Raw genomic sequence first — 24,535 nt, forward strand, 5'->3', positions numbered from 1 at the left:
ATAAAAAGCCAAAAAGTTTGGGTTTCTCAGTGGATACTGAATGTAATGAGTTGAACTCTTCAGGAATTCATTTCTGGCCTCTAGGCACCTGGTGTAAACTTTTGAGCAATTTTTGTCGAGTTGGATTTTTGGGTCAAAAACTGACTTTTTCGATGATGCCGGCTATGGAAAACATTGAAGTTTTGGGGACATTTTATAAAAAAGCCAAAAGTTTGGTTTTCTCAGTGGATACTGAATGTAATGAGTTGAACTCTTCAGGGAATTCATTTCTGGCCTCTAGGCACCTGGTGTAAACTTTTGAGCAATTTTTGTCGAGTTGGATTTTTGGGTCAAAAACTGACTTTTTTCGATGATGCCGGCTATGGAAAAATTGAAGTTTTTGGGACATTTTTAAAAAAGCCAAAAAGTTTGGTTTTCTCAGTGGATACTGAATGTAATGATTGAACTCTTCAGGGAATTCATTTCTGGCCTCTAGGCACCTGGTGTAAACTTTTGAGCAATTTTTGTCGAGTTGGATTTTTGGGTCAAAAACTGACTTTTTCGATGATGCCGGCTATGGAAAAGTTGAAGTTTTGGGGACATTTTATAAAAAGCCAAAAAGTTTGGTTTTCTCAGTGGATACTGAATGTAATGAGTTGAACTCTTCAGGGAATTCATTTCTGGCCTCTAGGCACCTGGTGTAAACTTTTGAGCAATTTTTGTCGAGTGGATTTTTGGGTCAAAAACTGACTTTTTCGATGATGCCGGCTATGGAAAACGTTGAAGTTTTGGGGACATTTTTATAAAAAGCCAAAAGTTGGTTTTCTCTCAGTGGATACTGAATGTAATGAGTTGAACTCTTCAGGGAATTCAATTCTGGCCTCTAGGCACCTGGTGTAACTTTTGAGCAATTTTTGTCGAGTTGGATTTTTGGGTCAAAAACTGACTTTTTCGATGATGCCGGCTATGGAAAACATTGAAGTTTTGGGACATTTTATAAAAAGCCAAAAAGTTTGGTTTTCTCAGTGGATACTGAATGTAATGATTGAACTCTTCAGGGAATTCATTCTGGCCTCTAGGCACCTCGTGTAAACTTTTGAGCAATTTTTGTCGAGTTGGATTTTTGGGTCAAAACTGACTTTTTTCGATGATGCCGGCTATGGAAAACGTTGAGTTTTGGGGGATTTGCTATTTTACAAGTTTGCAAAAACCCAAAAGTTTGGTTTTCTCAGTGGATACTGAATGTAATGAGTTGAACTCTTCAGGGAATTCATTTCTGGCCTCTAGGCACCTGGTGTAAACTTTTGAGCAATTTTGTTGAGTTGGATTTTTGGGTCAAAAACTGACTTTTTCGATGATGCCGGCTATGGAAAACATTGAAGTTTTGGGGACATTTTATAAAAAGCCAAAAAGTTTGGTTTTTTCTCAGTGGATACTGAATGTAATGAGTTGAACTCTTCAGGGAATTCATTTCTGGCCTCTAGGCACCTGGTGTAAACTTTTGAGCAATTTTTGTCGAGTTGGATTTTTGGGTCAAAAACTGACTTTTTCGATGATGCGGCTATGGAAAACATTGAAGTTTTGGGGACATTTTATAAAAAGCCAAAAGTTTGGTTTTCTCAGTGGATACTGAATGTAATGAGTTGAACTCTTCAGGGAATTCATTCTGGCCTCTAGGCACCTGGTGTAAACTTTTGAGCAATTTTGTCGAGTTGGATTTTTGGGTCAAAAACTGACTTTTTTCGATGATGCCGGCTATGGAAAACGTTGAAGTTTTGGGGACTATGGAAAACATTTTTTAAAAAAGCCAAAAAGTTTGGTTTTCTCAGTGGATACTGAATGTAATGAGTTGAACTCTTCAGGGAATTCATTTCTGGCCTCTAGGCACCTGGTGTAAACTTTTGAGCAATTTTTGTCGAGTTGGATTTTTGGGTCAAAAACTGACTTTTTCGATGATGCCGGCTATGGAAACATTGAAGTTTTGGGGACATTTTATAAAAAGCCAAAAAGTTTGGTTTTCTCAGTGGATACTGAATGTAATGAGTTGAACTCTTCAGGGAATTCATTTCTGGCCTCTAGGCACCTGGTGTAAACTTTTGAGCAATTTTTGTCGAGTTGGATTTTTGGGTCAAAAACTGACTTTTTCGATGATGCCGGCTATGGAAAACATTGAAGTTTTGGGGACATTTTATAAAAAGCCAAAAATTTTGGTTTCTCAGTGGATACTGAATGTAATGAGTTGAACTCTTCAGGGAATTCATTTCTGGCCTCTAGGCACCTGGTGTAAACTTTTGAGCAATTTTGTCGAGTTGGATTTTTGGGTCAAAAACTGACTTTTTCGATGATGCCGGCTATGGAAAACATTGAAGTTTGGGGACATTTTATAAAAAGCCAAAAGTTTGGTTTTCCAGTGATACTGAATGTAATGAGTTGAACTCTTCAGGGAATTCATTTCTGGCCTCTAGGCACCTGGTGTAAACTTTTGAGCAATTTTTGTCGAGTTGGATTTTTGGGTCAAAAACTGACTTTTTCGATGATGCCGGCTATGGAAAACGTTGAAGTTTTGGGGACATTTTAAAAAGCCAAAAAGTTTGGTTTTTCTCAGTGGATACTGAATGTAATGAGTTGAACTCTTCAGGGAATTCATTTCTGGCCTCTAGGCACCTGGTGTAAACTTTTGAGCAATTTTTGTCGAGTTGGATTTTTGGGTCAAAACTGACTTTTTCGATGATGCCGGCTATGGAAAACATTGAAGTTTTGGGACATTTTTAAAAAGCCAAAAAGTTTGGTTTTCTCAGTGGATACTGAATGTAATGAGTTGAACTCTTCAGGGAATTCATTTCTGGCCTCTAGGCACCTGGTGTAAACTTTTGAGCAATTTTTGTCGAGTTGGATTTTTGGGTCAAAAACTGACTTTTTCGATGATGCCGGCTATGGAAAACATTGAAGTTTTGGGGACATTTTATAAAAAGCCAAAAGTTTGGTTTTCTCAGTGGATACTGAATGTAATGAGTTGAACTCTTCAGGGAATTCAATTCTGGCCTCTAGGCACCTGGTGTAAACTTTTGAGCAATTTTTGTCGAGTTGGATTTTTTGGGTCAAAAACTGACTTTTTCGATGATGCCGGCTATGGAAAACATTGAAGTTTTGGGGACATTTTATAAAAAGCCAAAAAGTTTGGTTTTCTCAGTGGATACTGAATGTAATGAGTTGAACTCTTCAGGGAATTCAATTCTGGCCTCTAGGCACCTGGTGTAAACTTTTTGAGCAAATTTTTGTCGAGTTGGATTTTTGGGTCAAAAACTGACTTTTTCGATGATGCCGGCTATGGAAAACATTGAAGTTTTGGGGACATTTTATAAAAAGCCAAAAAGTTTGGTTTTCTCAGTGGATACTGAATGTAATGAGTTTGAACTCTTCAGGGAATTCATTCTGGCCTCTAGGCACCTGGTGTAAACTTTTGAGCAATTTTTGTCGAGTTGGATTTTTGGGTCAAAAACTGACTTTTTCGATGATGCCGGCTATGGAAAACATTGAAGTTTTGGGAACATTTTATAAAAAGCCAAAAAGTTTGGTTTTCTCAGTGGATACTGAATGTAATGAGTTGAACTCTTCAGGGAATTCATTTCTGGCCTCTAGGCACCTGGTGTAAACTTTTGAGCAATTTTGTCGAGTTGGATTTTTGGGTCAAAAACTGACTTTTTCGATGATGCCGGCTATGGAAAACATTGAAGTTTTGGGGACATTTTATAAAAAGCCAAAAAGTTTGGTTTTCTCAGTGGATACTGAATGTAATGAGTTGAACTCTTCAGGGAATTCATTTCTGGCCTCTAGGCACCTGGTGTAAACTTTTGAGCAATTTTTGTCGAGTTGGATTTTTGGGTCAAAAACTGACTTTTTCGATGATGCCGGCTATGGAAGTTGAAGTTTTGGAGCAATTGAAGTTTTGGGGACATTTAAAAAGCCAAAAAGTTTGGTTTTCTCAGTGGATACTGAATGTAATGAGTTGAACTCTTCAGGGAATTCATTTCTGGCCTCTAGGCACCTGGTGTAAACTTTTGAGCATTTTTGTCGAGTTGGATTTTTGGGGTCAAAAACTGACTTTTTCGATGATGCCGGCTATGGAAAACATTGAAGTTTTGGGGACATTTTATAAAAAGCCAAAAAGTTTGGTTTTCTCAGTGGATACTGAATGTAATGAGTTGAACTCTTCAGGGAATTCATTCTGGCCTCTAGGCACCTGGTGTAAACTTTTGAGCAATTTTTGTCGAGTTGGATTTTTGGGTCAAAAACTGACTTTTTCGATGATGCCGGCTATGGAAAACATTGAAGTTTTGGGACATTTTATAAAAAGCCAAAAAGTTTGGTTTTCTCAGTGGATACTGAATGTAATGAGTTGAACTCTTCAGGGAATTCATTTCTGGCCTCTAGGCACCTGGTGTAAACTTTTGAGCAATTTTTGTCGAGTTGGATTTTTGGGTCAAAAACTGACTTTTTCGATGATGCCGGCTATGGAAAACATTGAAGTTTTGGGGACATTTTATAAAAAGCCAAAAAGTTTGGTTTTCTCAGTGGATACTGAATGTAATGAGTTGAACTCTTCAGGGAATTCAATTCTGCTGGCCTCTAGGCACCTGGTGTAAACTTTTGAGCAATTTTTGTCGAGTTGGATTTTTGGGTCAAAAACTGACTTTTTCGATGATGCCGGCTATGGAAAACATTGAAGTTTTTGGGGACATTTTATAAAAAGCCAAAAAGTTTGGTTTTCTCAGTGGATACTGAATGTAATGAGTTGAACTCTTCAGGGAATTCATTTCTGGCCTCTAGGCACCTGGTGTAAACTTTTGAGCATTTTTTTGAGTTGGATTTTTGGGTCAAAAACTGACTTTTTCGATGATGCCGGCTATGGAAAACATTGAAGTTTTGGGGTGATCATTTTTAATAAAAAGCCAAAAAGTTTGGTTTTCCTCAGTGGATACTGAATGTAATGAGTTGAACTCTTCAGGGAATTCATTTCTGGCCTCTAGGCACCTGGTGTAAACTTTTGAGCAATTTTTGTCGAGTTGGATTTTTGGGTCAAAAACTGACTTTTTCGATGATGATGCCGGCTATGGAAAACATTGAAGTTTTGGGGACATTTTATAAAAAGCCAAAAAGTTTGGTTTTCTCAGTGGATACTGAATGTAATGAGTTGAACTCTTCAGGGAATTCATTTCTGGCCTCTAGGCACCTGGTGTAAACTTTTGAGCAATTTTTGTCGAGTTGGATTTTTGGGTCAAAAACTGACTTTTTCGATGATGCCGGCTATGGAAAACATTGAAGTTTTGGGGACATTTTATAAAAGCCAAAAAGTTTGGTTTTCTCAGTGGATACTGAATGTAATGAGTTGAACTCTTCAGGAATTCATTTCTGGCCTCTAGGCACCTGGTGTAAACTTTTGAGCAATTTTTGTCGAGTTGGATTTTTGGGTCAAAAACTGACTTTTTCGATGATGCCGGCTATGGAAAACATTGAAGTTTTGGGACATTTTATAAAAGCCAAAAAGTTTGGTTTTCTCAGTGGATACTGAATGTAATGAGTTGAACTCTTCAGGGAATTCATTTTGGCCTCTAGGCACCTGGTGTAAACTTTTGAGCAATTTTTGTCGAGTTGGATTTTTGGGTCAAAAACTGACTTTTTCGATGATGCCGGCTATGGAAAACATTGAAGTTTTGGGGACATTTTTATAAAAAGCCAAAAAGTTTGGTTTTCTCAGTGGATACTGAATGTAATGAGTTGAACTCTTCAGGGAATTCATTTCTGGCCTCTAGGCACCTGGTGTAAACTTTTGAGCAATTTTTGTCGAGTTGGATTTTTGGGTCAAAAACTGACTTTTTCGATGATGCCGGCTATGGAAAACATTGAAGTTTTGGGGACATTTTATAAAAAGCCAAAAGTTTGGTTTTCTCAGTGGATACTGAATGTAATGAGTTGAACTCTTCAGGGAATTCATTTCTGGCCTCTAGGCACCTGGTGTAAACTTTTGAGCAATTTTTGTCGAGTTGGATTTTTGGGTCAAAAACTGACTTTTTTCGATGATGCCGGCTATGGAAAGTTGAAGTTTTGGGGACATTTTATAAAAAGCCAAAAAGTTTGGTTTTCTCTCAGTGGATACTGAATGTAATGAGTTGAACTCTTCAGGGAATTCATTTCTGGCCTCTAGGCACCTGGTGTAAACTTTTGAGCAATTTTTGTCGAGTTGGATTTTTGGGTCAAAAACTGACTTTTTCGATGATGCCGGCTATGGAAAACATTGAAGTTTTGGGGACATTTTATAAAAAGCCAAAAAGTTTGGTTTTCTCAGTGGATACTGAATGTAATGAGTTGAACTCTTCAGGGAATTCATTTCTGGCCTCTAGGCACCTGGTGTAAACTTTTGAGCAATTTTTTGTCGAGTTGGATTTTTGGGTCAAAAACTGACTTTTTCGATGATGCCGGCTATGGAAAACATTGAAGTTTTGGGGACATTTTATAAAAAGCCAAAAAGTTTGGTTTTCTCTCAGTGGATACTGAATGTAATGAGTTGAACTCTTCAGGGAATTCATTTCTGGCCTCTAGGCACCTGGTGTAAACTTTTGAGCAATTTTTGTCGAGTTGGATTTTTGGGTCAAAAACTGACTTTTTCGATGATGCCGGCTATGGAAAACATTGAAGTTTTGGGGACATTTTATAAAAAGCCAAAAAGTTTGGTTTTCTCAGTGGATACTGAATGTAATGAGTTGAACTCTTCAGGGAATTCATTTCTGGCCTCTAGGCACCTGGTGTAAACTTTTGAGCAATTTTTGTCGAGTTGGATTTTTGGGTCAAAAACTGACTTTTTCGATGATGCCGGCTATGGAAAACATTGAAGTTTTGGGGACATTTTATAAAAAGCCAAAAAGTTTGGTTTTCTCAGTGGATACTGAATGTAATGAGTTGAACTCTTCAGGGAATTCATTTCTGGCCTCTAGGCACCTGGTGTAAACTTTTGAGCAATTTTTGTCGAGTTGGATTTTTGGGTCAAAAACTGACTTTTTCGATGATGCCGGCTATGGAAAACATTGAAGTTTTGGGGACATTTTATAAAAAGCCAAAAAGTTTGGTTTTCTCAGTGGATACTGAATGTAATGAGTTGAACTCTTCAGGGAATTCATTTCTGGCCTCTAGGCACCTGGTGTAAACTTTTGAGCAATTTTTGTCGAGTTGGATTTTTGGGTCAAAAACTGACTTTTTCGATGATGCCGGCTATGGAAAACATTGAAGTTTTGGGGACATTTTATAAAAAGCCAAAAAGTTTGGTTTTCTCAGTGGATACTGAATGTAATGAGTTGAACTCTTCAGGGAATTCATTTCTGGCCTCTAGGCACCTGGTGTAAACTTTTGAGCAATTTTTGTCGAGTTGGATTTTGGGTCAAAAACTGACTTTTTCCGATGATGCCGGCTATGGAAAACATTGAAGTTTTGGGGACATTTTATAAAAAGCCAAAAAGTTTGGTTTTCTCTCAGTGGATACTGAATGTAATGAGTTGAACTCTTCAGGGAATTCATTTCTGGCCTCTAGGCACCTGGTGTAAACTTTTGAGCAATTTTTGTCGAGTTGGATTTTTGGGTCAAAACTGACTTTTTCGATGATGCCGGCTATGGAAAACATTGAAGTTTTGGGACATTTTTATAAAAGCCAAAAAGTTTGGTTTTCTCAGTGGATACTGAATGTAATGAGTTGAACTCTTCAGGGAATTCATTTCTGGCCTCTAGGCACCTGGTGTAAACTTTTGAGCAATTTTTGTCGAGTTGGATTTTTGGGTCAAAAACTGACTTTTTCGATGATGCCGGCTATGGAAAACATTGAAGTTTTGGGGACATTTTATAAAAAGCCAAAAAGTTTGGTTTTCTCAGTGGATACTGAATGTAATGAGTTGAACTCTTCAGGGAATTCATTTCTGGCCTCTAGGCACCTGGTGTAAACTTTTGAGCAATTTTTGTCGAGTTGGATTTTTGGGTCAAAAACTGACTTTTTCGATGATGCCGGCTATGGAAAACATTGAAGTTTTGGGGACATTTTATAAAAAGCCAAAAAGTTTGGTTTTCTCAGTGGATACTGAATGTAATGAGTTGAACTCTTCAGGGAATTCATTTCTGGCCTCTAGGCACCTGGTGTAAACTTTTGAGCAATTTTTGTCGAGTTGGATTTTTGGGTCAAAACTGACTTTTTCGATGATGCCGGCTATGGAAAACATTGAAGTTTTGGGGACATTTTATAAAAAGCCAAAAAGTTTGGTTTTCTCAGTGGATACTGAATGTAATGAGTTGAACTCTTCAGGGAATTCATTTCTGGCCTCTAGGCACCTGGTGTAAACTTTTGAGCAATTTTTGTCGAGTTGGATTTTTGGGTCAAAAACTGACTTTTTCGATGATGCCGGCTATGGAAAACATTGAAGTTTTGGGGACATTTTATAAAAAGCCAAAAAGTTTGGTTTTCTCAGTGGATACTGAATGTAATGAGTTGAACTCTTCAGGGAATTCATTCTGGCCTCTAGGCACCTGGTGTAAACTTTTGAGCAATTTTTGTCGAGTTGGATTTTTGGGTCAAAAACTGACTTTTTCGATGATGCCGGCTATGGAAAACATTGAAGTTTTGGGGACATTTTATAAAAAGCCAAAAAGTTTGGTTTTCTCAGTGGATACTGAATGTAATGAGTTGAACTCTTCAGGGAATTCATTTCTGGCCTCTAGGCACCTGGTGTAAACTTTTGAGCAATTTTTGTCGAGTTGGATTTGGGTCAAAAACTGACTTTTTCGATGATGCCGGCTATGGAAAACATTGAAGTTTTGGGACATTTTTATAAAAGCCAAAAAGTTTGGTTTTCTCAGTGGATACTGAATGTAATGAGTTGAACTCTTCAGGGAATTCATTTCTGGCCTCTAGGCACCTGGTGTAAACTTTTGAGCAATTTTTGTCGAGTTGGATTTTTGGGTCAAAAACTGACTTTTTCGATGATGCCGGCTATGGAAAACATTGAAGTTTTGGGGACATTTTATAAAAAGCCAAAAAGTTTGGTTTTCTCAGTGGATACTGAATGTAATGAGTTGAACTCTTCAGGGAATTCATTTCTGGCCTCTAGGCACCTGGTGTAAACTTTTGAGCAATTTTTGTCGAGTTGGATTTTTGGGTCAAAAACTGACTTTTTCGATGATGCCGGCTATGGAAAACATTGAAGTTTTGGGGACATTTTATAAAAAGCCAAAAAGTTTGGTTTTCTCAGTGGATACTGAATGTAATGAGTTGAACTCTTCAGGGAATTCATTTCTGGCCTCTAGGCACCTGGTGTAAACTTTTGAGCAATTTTTGTCGAGTTGGATTTTTGGGTCAAAAACTGACTTTTTCGATGATGCCGGCTATGGAAAACATTGAAGTTTTGGGCATTTTATAAAAGCCAAAAAGTTTGGTTTTCTCAGTGGATACTGAATGTAATGAGTTGAACTCTTCAGGGAATTCATTTCTGGCCTCTAGGCACCTGGTGTAAACTTTTGAGCAATTTTTGTCGAGTTGGATTTTTTGGGTCAAAAACTGACTTTTTCGATGATGCCGGCTATGGAAAACATTGAAGTTTTGGGGACATTTTATAAAAAGCCAAAAAGTTTGGTTTTCTCAGTGGATACTGAATGTAATGAGTTGAACTCTTCAGGGAATTCATTTCTGGCCTCTAGGCACCTGGTGTAAACTTTTGAGCAATTTTTGTTGAGTTGGATTTTGGGTCAAAAACTGACTTTTTCGATGATGCCGGCTATGGAAAACATTGAAGTTTTGGGGACATTTTATAAAAAGCCAAAAGTTTGGTTTTCTCAGTGGATACTGAATGTAATGAGTTGAACTCTTCAGGGAATTCATTTCTGGCCTCTAGGCACCTGGTGTAAACTTTTGAGCAATTTTTGTCGAGTTGGATTTTTGGGTCAAAAACTGACTTTTTCGATGATGCCGGCTATGGAAAACATTGAAGTTTTGGGACATTTTATAAAAAGCCAAAAAGTTTGGTTTTCTCAGTGGATACTGAATGTAATGAGTTGAACTCTTCAGGGAATTCATTTCTGGCCTCTAGGCACCTGGTGTAAACTTTTGAGCAATTTTTGTCGAGTTGGATTTTTGGGTCAAAAACTGACTTTTTCGATGATGCCGGCTATGGAAAACATTGAAGTTTTGGGACATTTTATAAAAAGCCAAAAAGTTTGGTTTTCTCAGTGGATACTGAATGTAATGAGTTGAACTCTTCAGGGAATTCATTTCTGGCCTCTAGGCACCTGGTGTAAACTTTTGAGCAATTTTTGTCGAGTTGGATTTTTGGGTCAAAAACTGACTTTTTCGATGATGCCGGGCTATGGAAAACATTGAAGTTTTGGGGACATTTTATAAAAAGCCAAAAAGTTTGGTTTTCTCAGTGGATACTGAATGTAATGAGTTGAACTCTTCAGGGAATTCATTTCTGGCCTCTAGGCACCTGGTGTAAACTTTTGAGCAATTTTTGTCGAGTTGGATTTTTGGGTCAAAAACTGACTTTTTCGATGATGCCGGCTATGGAAAACATTGAAGTTTTGGGACATTTTATAAAAAGCCAAAAAGTTTGGTTTTCTCAGTGGATACTGAATGTAATGAGTTGAACTCTTCAGGGAATTCATTCTGGCCTCTAGGCACCTGGTGTAAACTTTTGAGCAATTTTTGTCGAGTTGGATTTTTGGGTCAAAAACTGACTTTTTCGATGATGCCGGCTATGGAAAACATTGAAGTTTTGGGGACATTTTATAAAAAGCCAAAAAGTTTGGTTTTCTCAGTGGATACTGAATGTAATGAGTTGAACTCTTCAGGGAATTCATTTCTGGCCTCTAGGCACCTGGTGTAAACTTTTGAGCAATTTTGTCGAGTTGATTTTTGGGTCAAAAACTGACTTTTTCGATGATGCCGGCTATGGAAAACATTGAAGTTTTGGGGACATTTTATAAAAGCCAAAAAGTTTGGTTTTCTCAGTGGATACTGAATGTAATGAGTTGAACTCTTCAGGGAATTCATTTCTGGCCTCTAGGCACCTGGTGTAAACTTTTGAGCAATTTTTGTCGAGTTGGATTTTTGGGTCAAAAACTGACTTTTTCGATGATGCCGGCTATGGAAAAACATTGAAGTTTTGGGGACTATTTGAAGTTTTACATAAAAAGCCAAAAAGTTTGGTTTTCTCAGTGGATACTGAATGTAATGAGTTGAACTCTTCAGGGAATTCATTTCTGGCCTCTAGGCACCTGGTGTAAACTTTTGAGCAATTTTTGTCGAGTTGGATTTTTGGGTCAAAAACTGACTTTTTCGATGATGCCGGCTATGGAAAACATTGAAGTTTTGGGGACATTTTATAAAAAGCCAAAAAGTTTGGTTTTCTCAGTGGATACTGAATGTAATGAGTTGAACTCTTCAGGGAATTCATTTCTGGCCTCTAGGCACCTGGTGTAAACTTTTGAGCAATTTTTGTCGAGTTGGATTTTTGGGTCAAAAACTGACTTTTTCGATGATGCCGGCTATGGAAAACATTGAAGTTTTGGGCATTTTATAAAAAGCCAAAAAGTTTGGTTTTCTCAGTGGATACTGAATGTAATGAGTTGAACTCTTCAGGGAATTCAATTCTGGCCTCTAGGCACCTGGTGTAAACTTTTGAGCAATTTTTGTTGAGTTGGATTTTTGGGTCAAAAACTGACTTTTTCGATGATGCCGGCTATGGAAAACGTTGAAGTTTTGGGGACATCATTGATTTTACAAAAAGCCAAAAAGTTTGGTTTTCTCAGTGGATACTGAATGTAATGAGTTGAACTCTTCAGGGAATTCATTTCTGGCCTCTAGGCACCTGGTGTAAACTTTTGAGCAATTTTTGTCGAGTTGGATTTTTGGGTCAAAAACTGACTTTTTCGATGATGCCGGCTATGGAAAACATTGAAGTTTTGGGGACATTTTATAAAAAGCCAAAAGTTTGGTTTTCTCAGTGGATACTGAATGTAATGAGTTGAACTCTTCAGGGAATTCATTTCTGGCCTCTAGGCACCTGGTGTAAACTTTTGAGCAATTTTTGTCGAGTTGGATTTTTGGGTCAAAAACTGACTTTTTCGATGATGCCGGCTATGGAAAACATTGAAGTTTTGGGGACATTTTATAAAAAGCCAAAAAGTTTGGTTTTCTCAGTGGATACTGAATGTAATGAGTTGAACTCTTCAGGAATTCATTTCTGGCCTCTAGGCACCTGGTGTAAACTTTTGAGCAATTTTTGTCGAGTTGGATTTTTGGGTCAAAAACTGACTTTTTTCGATGATGCCGGCTATGGAAAACATTGAAGTTTTGGGGACATTTTATAAAAAGCCAAAAAGTTTGGTTTTCTCAGTGGATACTGAATGTAATGAGTTGAACTCTTCAGGGAATTCATTTCTGGCCTCTAGGCACCTGGTGTAAACTTTTGAGCAATTTTTGTCGAGTTGATTTTTGGGTCAAAAACTGACTTTTTCGATGATGCCGGCTATGGAAAACGTTGAAGTTTTGGGGACATTTTATAAAAAGCCAAAAAGTTTGGTTTTCTCAGTGGATACTGAATGTAATGAGTTGAACTCTTCAGGGAATTCATTTCTGGCCTCTAGGCACCTGGTGTAAACTTTTGAGCAATTTTTGTCGAGTTGGATTTTTGGGTCAAAAACTGACTTTTTCGATGATGCCGGCTATGGAAAACATTGAAGTTTTGGGGACATTTTATAAAAGCCAAAAAGTTTGTTTTTCTCAGTGGATACTGAATGTAATGAGTTGAACTCTTCAGGGAATTCATTCTGGCCTCTAGGCACCTGGTGTAAACTTTTGAGCAATTTTTGTCGAGTTGGATTTTGGGTCAAAAACTGACTTTTTCGATGATGCCGGCTATGGAAAATTGAAGTTTTGGGGACATTTTATAAAAAGCCAAAAAGTTTGGTTTTCTCAGTGGATACTGAATGTAATGAGTTGAACTCTTCAGGGAATTCATTTCTGGCCTCTAGGCACCTGGTGTAAACTTTTGAGCAATTTTTGTCGAGTTGGATTTTTGGGTCAAAAACTGACTTTTTCGATGATGCCGGCTATGGAAAACATTGAAGTTTTGGGGACATTTTATAAAAAGCCAAAAAGTTTGGTTTTCTCAGTGGATACTGAATGTAATGAGTTGAACTCTTCAGGGAATTCATTTCTGGCCTCTAGGCACCTGTGTAAACTTTTGAGCAATTTTTTCGAGTTGGATTTTTGGGTCAAAAACTGACTTTTTTCGATGATGCCGGCTATGGAAAACATTGAAGTTTTGGGGACATTTTTATAAAAGCCAAAAAGTTTGGTTTTCTCAGTGGATACTGAATGTAATGAGTTGAACTCTTCAGGGAATTCATTTCTGGCCTCTAGGCACCTGGTGTAAACTTTTGAGCAATTTTTGTCGAGTTGGATTTTTGGGTCAAAAACTGACTTTTTCGATGATGCCGGCTATGGAAAACATTGAAGTTTTGGGGACATTTTATAAAAGCCAAAAAGTTTGGTTTTCTCAGTGGATACTGAATGTAATGAGTTGAACTCTTCAGGGAATTCATTTCTGGCCTCTAGGCACCTGGTAAACTTTTGAGCAATTTTTTTCGAGTTGGATTTTTGGGTCAAAAACTGACTTTTTTCGATGATGCCGGCTATGGAAAACATTGAAGTTTTGGGGACATTTTATAAAAAGCCAAAAGTTTGGTTTTCTCAGTGGATACTGAATGTAATGAGTTGAACTCTTCAGGGAATTCATTTCTGGCCTCTAGGCACCTGGTGTAAACTTTTGAGCAATTTTTGTCGAGTTGGATTTTTGGGTCAAAAACTGACTTTTTCGATGATGCCGGCTATGGAAAAACGTTGAAGTTTTGGGGACATTTTATAAAAAGCCCAAAAGTTTGGTTTTCTCAGTGGATACTGAATGTAATGAGTTGAACTCTTCAGGGAATTCATTTCTGGCCTCTAGGCACCTGGTGTAAACTTTTGAGCAATTTTTGTCGAGTTGGATTTTTGGGTCAAAAACTGACTTTTTCGATGATGCCGGCTATGGAAAACATTGAAGTTTTGGGACATTTTATAAAAAGCCAAAAAGTTTGGTTTTCTCAGTGGATACTGAATGTAATGAGTTGAACTCTTCAGGGAATTCATTTCTGGCCTCTAGGCACCTGGTGTAAACTTTTGAGCAATTTTTGTCGAGTTGGATTTTTGGGTCAAAAACTGACTTTTTCGATGATGCCGGCTATGGAAAACATTGAAGTTTTGGGGACATTTATAAAAAGCCAAAAAGTTTGGTTTTCTCAGTGGATACTGAATGTAATGAGTTGAACTCTTCAGGGAATTCATTTCTGGCCTCTAGGCACCTGGTGTAAACTTTTGAGCAATTTTTGTCGAGTTGGATTTTTGGGTCAAAAACTGACTTTTTCGATGATGCCGGCTATGGAAAACATTGAAGTTTTTGGGGACATTTTATAAAAAGCCAAAAAGTTTGGTTTTCTCAGTGGATACTGAATGTAATGAGTTGAACTCTTCAGGGAATTCAATTCTGGCCTCTAGGCACCTGGTGTAAACTTTTGAGCAATTTTTGTCGAGTTGGATTTTTGGGTCAAAAACTGACTTTTTCGATGATGCCGGCTATGGAAAACATTGAAGTTTTGGGGACATTTTATAAAAAGCCAAAAAGTTTGGTTTTCTCAGTGGATACTGAATGTAATGAGTTGAACTCTTTCAGGGAATTCATTTCTGGCCTCTAGGCACCTGGTGTAAACTTTTGAGCAATTTTTGTCGAGTTGGATTTTTGGGTCAAAAACTGACTTTTTCGATGATGCCGGCTATGGAAAACGTTGAAGTTTTGGGGACATTTATTTTACAAAAAGCCAAAAAGTTTGGTTTTCTCAGTGGATACTGAATGTAATGAGTTGAACTCTTCAGGGAATTCATTTCTGGCCTCTAGGCACCTGGTGTAAACTTTTGAGCAATTTTTGTCGAGTTGGATTTTTGGGTCAAAAACTGACTTTTTCGATGATGCCGGCTATGGAAAACATTGAAGTTTTGGGGACATTTTATAAAAAGCCAAAAAGTTTGGTTTTCTCAGTGGATACTGAATGTAATGAGTTGAACTCTTCAGGGAATTCATTTCTGGCCTCTAGGCACCTGGTGTAAACTTTTGAGCAATTTTTGTCGAGTTGGATTTTTGGGTCAAAAACTGACTTTTTCGATGATGCCGGCTATGGAAAACATTGAAGTTTTGGGGACATTTTATAAAAAGCCAAAAAGTTTGGTTTTCTCAGTGGATACTGAATGTAATGAGTTGAACTCTTCAGGGAATTCATTTCTGGCCTCTAGGCACCTGGTGTAAACTTTTGAGCAATTTTTGTCGAGTTGGATTTTTGGGTCAAAAACTGACTTTTTCGATGATGCCGGCTATGGAAAACATTGAAGTTTTGGGGACATTTTATAAAAAGCCAAAAAGTTTGGTTTTCTCAGTGGATACTGAATGTAATGAGTTGAACTCTTCAGGGAATTCATTTCTGGCCTCTAGGCACCTGGTGTAAACTTTTGAGCAATTTTTGTCGAGTTGGATTTTTGGGTCAAAAACTGACTTTTTCGATGATGCCGGCTATGGAAAACATTGAAGTTTTGGGGACATTTTATAAAAAGCCAAAAAGTTTGGTTTTCTCAGTGGATACTGAATGTAATGAGTTGAACTCTTCAGGGAATTCATTTCTGGCCTCTAGGCACCTGGTGTAAACTTTTGAGCAATTTTTGTCGAGTTGGATTTTTGGGTCAAAAACTGACTTTTTCGATGATGCCGGCTATGGAAAACATTGAAGTTTTGGGGACATTTTATAAAAAGCCAAAAAGTTTGGTTTTCTCAGTGGATACTGAATGTAATGAGTTGAACTCTTCAGGGAATTCATTTCTGGCCTCTAGGCACCTGGTGTAAACTTTTGAGCAATTTTTGTCGAGTTGGATTTTTGGGTCAAAAACTGACTTTTTCGATGATGCCGGCTATGGAAAACATTGAAGTTTTGGGGACATTTTATAAAAAGCCAAAAAGTTTGGTTTTCTCAGTGGATACTGAATGTAATGAGTTGAACTCTTCAGGGAATTCATTTCTGGCCTCTAGGCACCTGGTGTAAACTTTTGAGCAATTTTTGTCGAGTTGGATTTTTGGGTCAAAAACTGACTTTTTCGATGATGCCGGCTATGGAAAACATTGAAGTTTTGGGGACATTTTATAAAAAGCCAAAAAGTTTGGTTTTCTCAGTGGATACTGAATGTAATGAGTTGAACTCTTCAGGGAATTCATTTCTGGCCTCTAGGCACCTGGTGTAAACTTTTGAGCAATTTTTGTCGAGTTGGATTTTTGGGTCAAAAACTGACTTTTTCGATGATGCCGGCTATGGAAAACATTGAAGTTTTGGGGACATTTTATAAAAGCCAAAAAGTTTGGTTTTCTCAGTGGATACTGAATGTAATGAGTTGAACTCTTCAGGGAATTCATTTCTGGCCTCTAGGCACCTGGTGTAAACTTTTGAGCAATTTTTGTCGAGTTGGATTTTTGGGTCAAAAACTGACTTTTTCGATGATGCCGGCTATGGAAAACATTGAAGTTTTGGGGACATTTTATAAAAAGCCAAAAAGTTTGGTTTTCTCAGTGGATACTGAATGTAATGAGTTGAACTCTTCAGGGAATTCATTTCTGGCCTCTAGGCACCTGGTGTAAACTTTTGAGCAATTTTTGTCGAGTTGGATTTTTGGGTCAAAAACTGACTTTTTCGATGATGCCGGCTATGGAAAACATTGAAGTTTTGGGGACATTTTATAAAAAGCCAAAAAGTTTGGTTTTCTCAGTGGATACTGAATGTAATGAGTTGAACTCTTCAGGGAATTCATTTCTGGCCTCTAGGCACCTGGTGTAAACTTTTGAGCAATTTTTGTCGAGTTGGATTTTTGGGTCAAAAACTGACTTTTTCGATGATGCCGGCTATGGAAAACATTGAAGTTTTGGGGACATTTTATAAAAAGCCAAAAAGTTTGGTTTTCTCAGTGGATACTGAATGTAATGAGTTGAACTCTTCAGGGAATTCATTTCTGGCCTCTAGGCACCTGGTGTAAACTTTTGAGCAATTTTTGTCGAGTTGGATTTTTGGGTCAAAAACTGACTTTTTCGATGATGCCGGCTATGGAAAACATTGAAGTTTTGGGGACATTTTATAAAAAGCCAAAAAGTTTGGTTTTCTCAGTGGATACTGAATGTAATGAGTTGAACTCTTCAGGGAATTCATTTCTGGCCTCTAGGCACCTGGTGTAAACTTTTGAGCAATTTTTGTCGAGTTGGATTTTTGGGTCAAAAACTGACTTTTTCGATGATGCCGGCTATGGAAAACATTGAAGTTTTGGGGACATTTTATAAAAAGCCAAAAAGTTTGGTTTTCTCAGTGGATACTGAATGTAATGAGTTGAACTCTTCAGGGAATTCATTTCTGGCCTCTAGGCACCTGGTGTAAACTTTTGAGCAATTTTTGTCGAGTTGGATTTTTGGGTCAAAAACTGACTTTTTCGATGATGCCGGCTATGGAAAACATTGAAGTTTTGGGGACATTTTATAAAAAGCCAAAAAGTTTGGTTTTCTCAGTGGATACTGAATGTAATGAGTTGAACTCTTCAGGGAATTCATTTCTGGCCTCTAGGCACCTGGTGTAAACTTTTGAGCAATTTTTGTCGAGTTGGATTTTTGGGTCAAAAACTGACTTTTTCGATGATGCCGGCTATGGAAAACATTGAAGTTTTGGGGACATTTTATAAAAAGCCAAAAAGTTTGGTTTTCTCAGTGGATACTGAATGTAATGAGTTGAACTCTTCAGGGAATTCATTTCTGGCCTCTAGGCACCTGGTGTAAACTTTTGAGCAATTTTTGTCGAGTTGGATTTTTGGGTCAAAAACTGACTTTTTCGATGATGCCGGCTATGGAAAACATTGAAGTTTTGGGGACATTTTATAAAAAGCCAAAAAGTTTGGTTTTCTCAGTGGATACTGAATGTAATGAGTTGAACTCTTCAGGGAATTCATTTCTGGCCTCTAGGCACCTGGTGTAAACTTTTGAGCAATTTTTGTCGAGTTGGATTTTTGGGTCAAAAACTGACTTTTTCGATGATGCCGGCTATGGAAAACATTGAAGTTTTGGGGACATTTTATAAAAAGCCAAAAAGTTTGGTTTTCTCAGTGGATACTGAATGTAATGAGTTGAACTCTTCAGGGAATTCATTTCTGGCCTCTAGGCACCTGGTGTAAACTTTTGAGCAATTTTTGTCGAGTTGGATTTTTGGGTCAAAAACTGACTTTTTCGATGATGCCGGCTATGGAAAACATTGAAGTTTTGGGGACATTTTATAAAAAGCCAAAAAGTTTGGTTTTCTCAGTGGATACTGAATGTAATGAGTTGAACTCTTCAGGGAATTCATTTCTGGCCTCTAGGCACCTGGTGTAAACTTTTGAGCAATTTTTGTCGAGTTGGATTTTTGGGTCAAAAACTGACTTTTTCGATGATGCCGGCTATGGAAAACATTGAAGTTTTGGGGACATTTTATAAAAAGCCAAAAAGTTTGGTTTTCTCAGTGGATACTGAATGTAATGAGTTGAACTCTTCAGGGAATTCATTTCTGGCCTCTAGGCACCTGGTGTAAACTTTTGAGCAATTTTTGTCGAGTTGGATTTTTGGGTCAAAAACTGACTTTTTCGATGATGCCGGCTATGGAAAACATTGAAGTTTTGGGGACATTTTATAAAAAGCCAAAAAGTTTGGTTTTCTCAGTGGATACTGAATGTAATGAGTTGAACTCTTCAGGGAATTCATTTCTGGCCTCTAGGCACCTGGTGTAAACTTTTGAGCAATTTTTGTCGAGTTGGATTTTTGGGTCAAAAACTGACTTTTTCGATGATGCCGGCTATGGAAAACATTGAAGTTTTGGGGACATTTTATAAAAAGCCAAAAAGTTTGGTTTTCTCAGTGGATACTGAATGTAATGAGTTGAACTCTTCAGGGAATTCATTTCTGGCCTCTAGGCACCTGGTGTAAACTTTTGAGCAATTTTTGTCGAGTTGGATTTTTGGGTCAAAAACTGACTTTTTCGATGATGCCGGCTATGGAAAACATTGAAGTTTTGGGGACATTTTATAAAAAGCCAAAAAGTTTGGTTTTCTCAGTGGATACTGAATGTAATGAGTTGAACTCTTCAGGGAATTCATTTCTGGCCTCTAGGCACCTGGTGTAAACTTTTGAGCAATTTTTGTCGAGTTGGATTTTTGGGTCAAAAACTGACTTTTTCGATGATGCCGGCTATGGAAAACATTGAAGTTTTGGGGACATTTTATAAAAAGCCAAAAAGTTTGGTTTTCTCAGTGGATACTGAATGTAATGAGTTGAACTCTTCAGGGAATTCATTTCTGGCCTCTAGGCACCTGGTGTAAACTTTTGAGCAATTTTTGTCGAGTTGGATTTTTGGGTCAAAAACTGACTTTTTCGATGATGCCGGCTATGGAAAACATTGAAGTTTTGGGGACATTTTATAAAAAGCCAAAAAGTTTGGTTTTCTCAGTGGATACTGAATGTAATGAGTTGAACTCTTCAGGGAATTCATTTCTGGCCTCTAGGCACCTGGTGTAAACTTTTGAGCAATTTTTGTCGAGTTGGATTTTTGGGTCAAAAACTGACTTTTTCGATGATGCCGGCTATGGAAAACATTGAAGTTTTGGGGACATTTTATAAAAAGCCAAAAAGTTTGGTTTTCTCAGTGGATACTGAATGTAATGAGTTGAACTCTTCAGGGAATTCATTTCTGGCCTCTAGGCACCTGGTGTAAACTTTTGAGCAATTTTTGTCGAGTTGGATTTTTGGGTCAAAAACTGACTTTTTCGATGATGCCGGCTATGGAAAACATTGAAGTTTTGGGGACATTTTATAAAAAGCCAAAAAGTTTGGTTTTCTCAGTGGATACTGAATGTAATGAGTTGAACTCTTCAGGGAATTCATTTCTGGCCTCTAGGCACCTGGTGTAAACTTTTGAGCAATTTTTGTCGAGTTGGATTTTTGGGTCAAAAACTGACTTTTTCGATGATGCCGGCTATGGAAAACATTGAAGTTTTGGGGACATTTTATAAAAAGCCAAAAAGTTTGGTTTTCTCAGTGGATACTGAATGTAATGAGTTGAACTCTTCAGGGAATTCATTTCTGGCCTCTAGGCACCTGGTGTAAACTTTTGAGCAATTTTTGTCGAGTTGGATTTTTGGGTCAAAAACTGACTTTTTCGATGATGCCGGCTATGGAAAACATTGAAGTTTTGGGGACATTTTATAAAAAGCCAAAAAGTTTGGTTTTCTCAGTGGATACTGAATGTAATGAGTTGAACTCTTCAGGGAATTCATTTCTGGCCTCTAGGCACCTGGTGTAAACTTTTGAGCAATTTTTGTCGAGTTGGATTTTTGGGTCAAAAACTGACTTTTTCGATGATGCCGGCTATGGAAAACATTGAAGTTTTGGGGACATTTTATAAAAAGCCAAAAAGTTTGGTTTTCTCAGTGGATACTGAATGTAATGAGTTGAACTCTTCAGGGAATTCATTTCTGGCCTCTAGGCACCTGGTGTAAACTTTTGAGCAATTTTTGTCGAGTTGGATTTTTGGGTCAAAAACTGACTTTTTCGATGATGCCGGCTATGGAAAACATTGAAGTTTTGGGGACATTTTATAAAAAGCCAAAAAGTTTGGTTTTCTCAGTGGATACTGAATGTAATGAGTTGAACTCTTCAGGGAATTCATTTCTGGCCTCTAGGCACCTGGTGTAAACTTTTGAGCAATTTTTGTCGAGTTGGATTTTTGGGTCAAAAACTGACTTTTTCGATGATGCCGGCTATGGAAAACATTGAAGTTTTGGGGACATTTTATAAAAAGCCAAAAAGTTTGGTTTTCTCAGTGGATACTGAATGTAATGAGTTGAACTCTTCAGGGAATTCATTTCTGGCCTCTAGGCACCTGGTGTAAACTTTTGAGCAATTTTTGTCGAGTTGGATTTTTGGGTCAAAAACTGACTTTTTCGATGATGCCGGCTATGGAAAACATTGAAGTTTTGGGGACATTTTATAAAAAGCCAAAAAGTTTGGTTTTCTCAGTGGATACTGAATGTAATGAGTTGAACTCTTCAGGGAATTCATTTCTGGCCTCTAGGCACCTGGTGTAAACTTTTGAGCAATTTTTGTCGAGTTGGATTTTTGGGTCAAAAACTGACTTTTTCGATGATGCCGGCTATGGAAAACATTGAAGTTTTGGGGACATTTTATAAAAAGCCAAAAAGTTTGGTTTTCTCAGTGGATACTGAATGTAATGAGTTGAACTCTTCAGGGAATTCATTTCTGGCCTCTAGGCACCTGGTGTAAACTTTTGAGCAATTTTTGTCGAGTTGGATTTTTGGGTCAAAAACTGACTTTTTCGATGATGCCGGCTATGGAAAACATTGAAGTTTTGGGGACATTTTATAAAAAGCCAAAAAGTTTGGTTTTCTCAGTGGATACTGAATGTAATGAGTTGAACTCTTCAGGGAATTCATTTCTGGCCTCTAGGCACCTGGTGTAAACTTTTGAGCAATTTTTGTCGAGTTGGATTTTTGGGTCAAAAACTGACTTTTTCGATGATGCCGGCTATGGAAAACATTGAAGTTTTGGGGACATTTTATAAAAAGCCAAAAAGTTTGGTTTTCTCAGTGGATACTGAATGTAATGAGTTGAACTCTTCAGGGAATTCATTTCTGGCCTCTAGGCACCTGGTGTAAACTTTTGAGCAATTTTTGTCGAGTTGGATTTTTGGGTCAAAAACTGACTTTTTCGATGATGCCGGCTATGGAAAACATTGAAGTTTTGGGGACATTTTATAAAAAGCCAAAAAGTTTGGTTTTCTCAGTGGATACTGAATGTAATGAGTTGAACTCTTCAGGGAATTCATTTCTGGCCTCTAGGCACCTGGTGTAAACTTTTGAGCAATTTTTGTCGAGTTGGATTTTTGGGTCAAAAACTGACTTTTTCGATGATGCCGGCTATGGAAAACATTGAAGTTTTGGGGACATTTTATAAAAAGCCAAAAAGTTTGGTTTTCTCAGTGGATACTGAATGTAATGAGTTGAACTCTTCAGGGAATTCATTTCTGGCCTCTAGGCACCTGGTGTAAACTTTTGAGCAATTTTTGTCGAGTTGGATTTTTGGGTCAAAAACTGACTTTTTCGATGATGCCGGCTATGGAAAACATTGAAGTTTTGGGGACATTTTATAAAAAGCCAAAAAGTTTGGTTTTCTCAGTGGATACTGAATGTAATGAGTTGAACTCTTCAGGGAATTCATTTCTGGCCTCTAGGCACCTGGTGTAAACTTTTGAGCAATTTTTGTCGAGTTGGATTTTTGGGTCAAAAACTGACTTTTTCGATGATGCCGGCTATGGAAAACATTGAAGTTTTGGGGACATTTTATAAAAAGCCAAAAAGTTTGGTTTTCTCAGTGGATACTGAATGTAATGAGTTGAACTCTTCAGGGAATTCATTTCTGGCCTCTAGGCACCTGGTGTAAACTTTTGAGCAATTTTTGTCGAGTTGGATTTTTGGGTCAAAAACTGACTTTTTCGATGATGCCGGCTATGGAAAACATTGAAGTTTTGGGGACATTTTATAAAAAGCCAAAAAGTTTGGTTTTCTCAGTGGATACTGAATGTAATGAGTTGAACTCTTCAGGGAATTCATTTCTGGCCTCTAGGCACCTGGTGTAAACTTTTGAGCAATTTTTGTCGAGTTGGATTTTTGGGTCAAAAACTGACTTTTTCGATGATGCCGGCTATGGAAAACATTGAAGTTTTGGGGACATTTTATAAAAAGCCAAAAAGTTTGGTTTTCTCAGTGGATACTGAATGTAATGAGTTGAACTCTTCAGGGAATTCATTTCTGGCCTCTAGGCACCTGGTGTAAACTTTTGAGCAATTTTTGTCGAGTTGGATTTTTGGGTCAAAAACTGACTTTTTCGATGATGCCGGCTATGGAAAACATTGAAGTTTTGGGGACATTTTATAAAAAGCCAAAAAGTTTGGTTTTCTCAGTGGATACTGAATGTAATGAGTTGAACTCTTCAGGGAATTCATTTCTGGCCTCTAGGCACCTGGTGTAAACTTTTGAGCAATTTTTGTCGAGTTGGATTTTTGGGTCAAAAACTGACTTTTTCGATGATGCCGGCTATGGAAAACATTGAAGTTTTGGGGACATTTTATAAAAAGCCAAAAAGTTTGGTTTTCTCAGTGGATACTGAATGTAATGAGTTGAACTCTTCAGGGAATTCATTTCTGGCCTCTAGGCACCTGGTGTAAACTTTTGAGCAATTTTTGTCGAGTTGGATTTTTGGGTCAAAAACTGACTTTTTCGATGATGCCGGCTATGGAAAACATTGAAGTTTTGGGGACATTTTATAAAAAGCCAAAAAGTTTGGTTTTCTCAGTGGATACTGAATGTAATGAGTTGAACTCTTCAGGGAATTCATTTCTGGCCTCTAGGCACCTGGTGTAAACTTTTGAGCAATTTTTGTCGAGTTGGATTTTTGGGTCAAAAACTGACTTTTTCGATGATGCCGGCTATGGAAAACATTGAAGTTTTGGGGACATTTTATAAAAAGCCAAAAAGTTTGGTTTTCTCAGTGGATACTGAATGTAATGAGTTGAACTCTTCAGGGAATTCATTTCTGGCCTCTAGGCACCTGGTGTAAACTTTTGAGCAATTTTTGTCGAGTTGGATTTTTGGGTCAAAAACTGACTTTTTCGATGATGCCGGCTATGGAAAACATTGAAGTTTTGGGGACATTTTATAAAAAGCCAAAAAGTTTGGTTTTCTCAGTGGATACTGAATGTAATGAGTTGAACTCTTCAGGGAATTCATTTCTGGCCTCTAGGCACCTGGTGTAAACTTTTGAGCAATTTTTGTCGAGTTGGATTTTTGGGTCAAAAACTGACTTTTTCGATGATGCCGGCTATGGAAAACATTGAAGTTTTGGGGACATTTTATAAAAAGCCAAAAAGTTTGGTTTTCTCAGTGGATACTGAATGTAATGAGTTGAACTCTTCAGGGAATTCATTTCTGGCCTCTAGGCACCTGGTGTAAACTTTTGAGCAATTTTTGTCGAGTTGGATTTTTGGGTCAAAAACTGACTTTTTCGATGATGCCGGCTATGGAAAACATTGAAGTTTTGGGGACATTTTATAAAAAGCCAAAAAGTTTGGTTTTCTCAGTGGATACTGAATGTAATGAGTTGAACTCTTCAGGGAATTCATTTCTGGCCTCTAGGCACCTGGTGTAAACTTTTGAGCAATTTTTGTCGAGTTGGATTTTTGGGTCAAAAACTGACTTTTTCGATGATGCCGGCTATGGAAAACATTGAAGTTTTGGGGACATTTTATAAAAAGCCAAAAAGTT

Source organism: Patiria miniata, unplaced genomic scaffold (assembly GCF_015706575.1).
Source record: "Patiria miniata isolate m_02_andy unplaced genomic scaffold, ASM1570657v1 HiC_scaffold_29, whole genome shotgun sequence".
Classification (NCBI taxonomy): Eukaryota; Metazoa; Echinodermata; class Asteroidea; order Valvatida; family Asterinidae; genus Patiria; species Patiria miniata.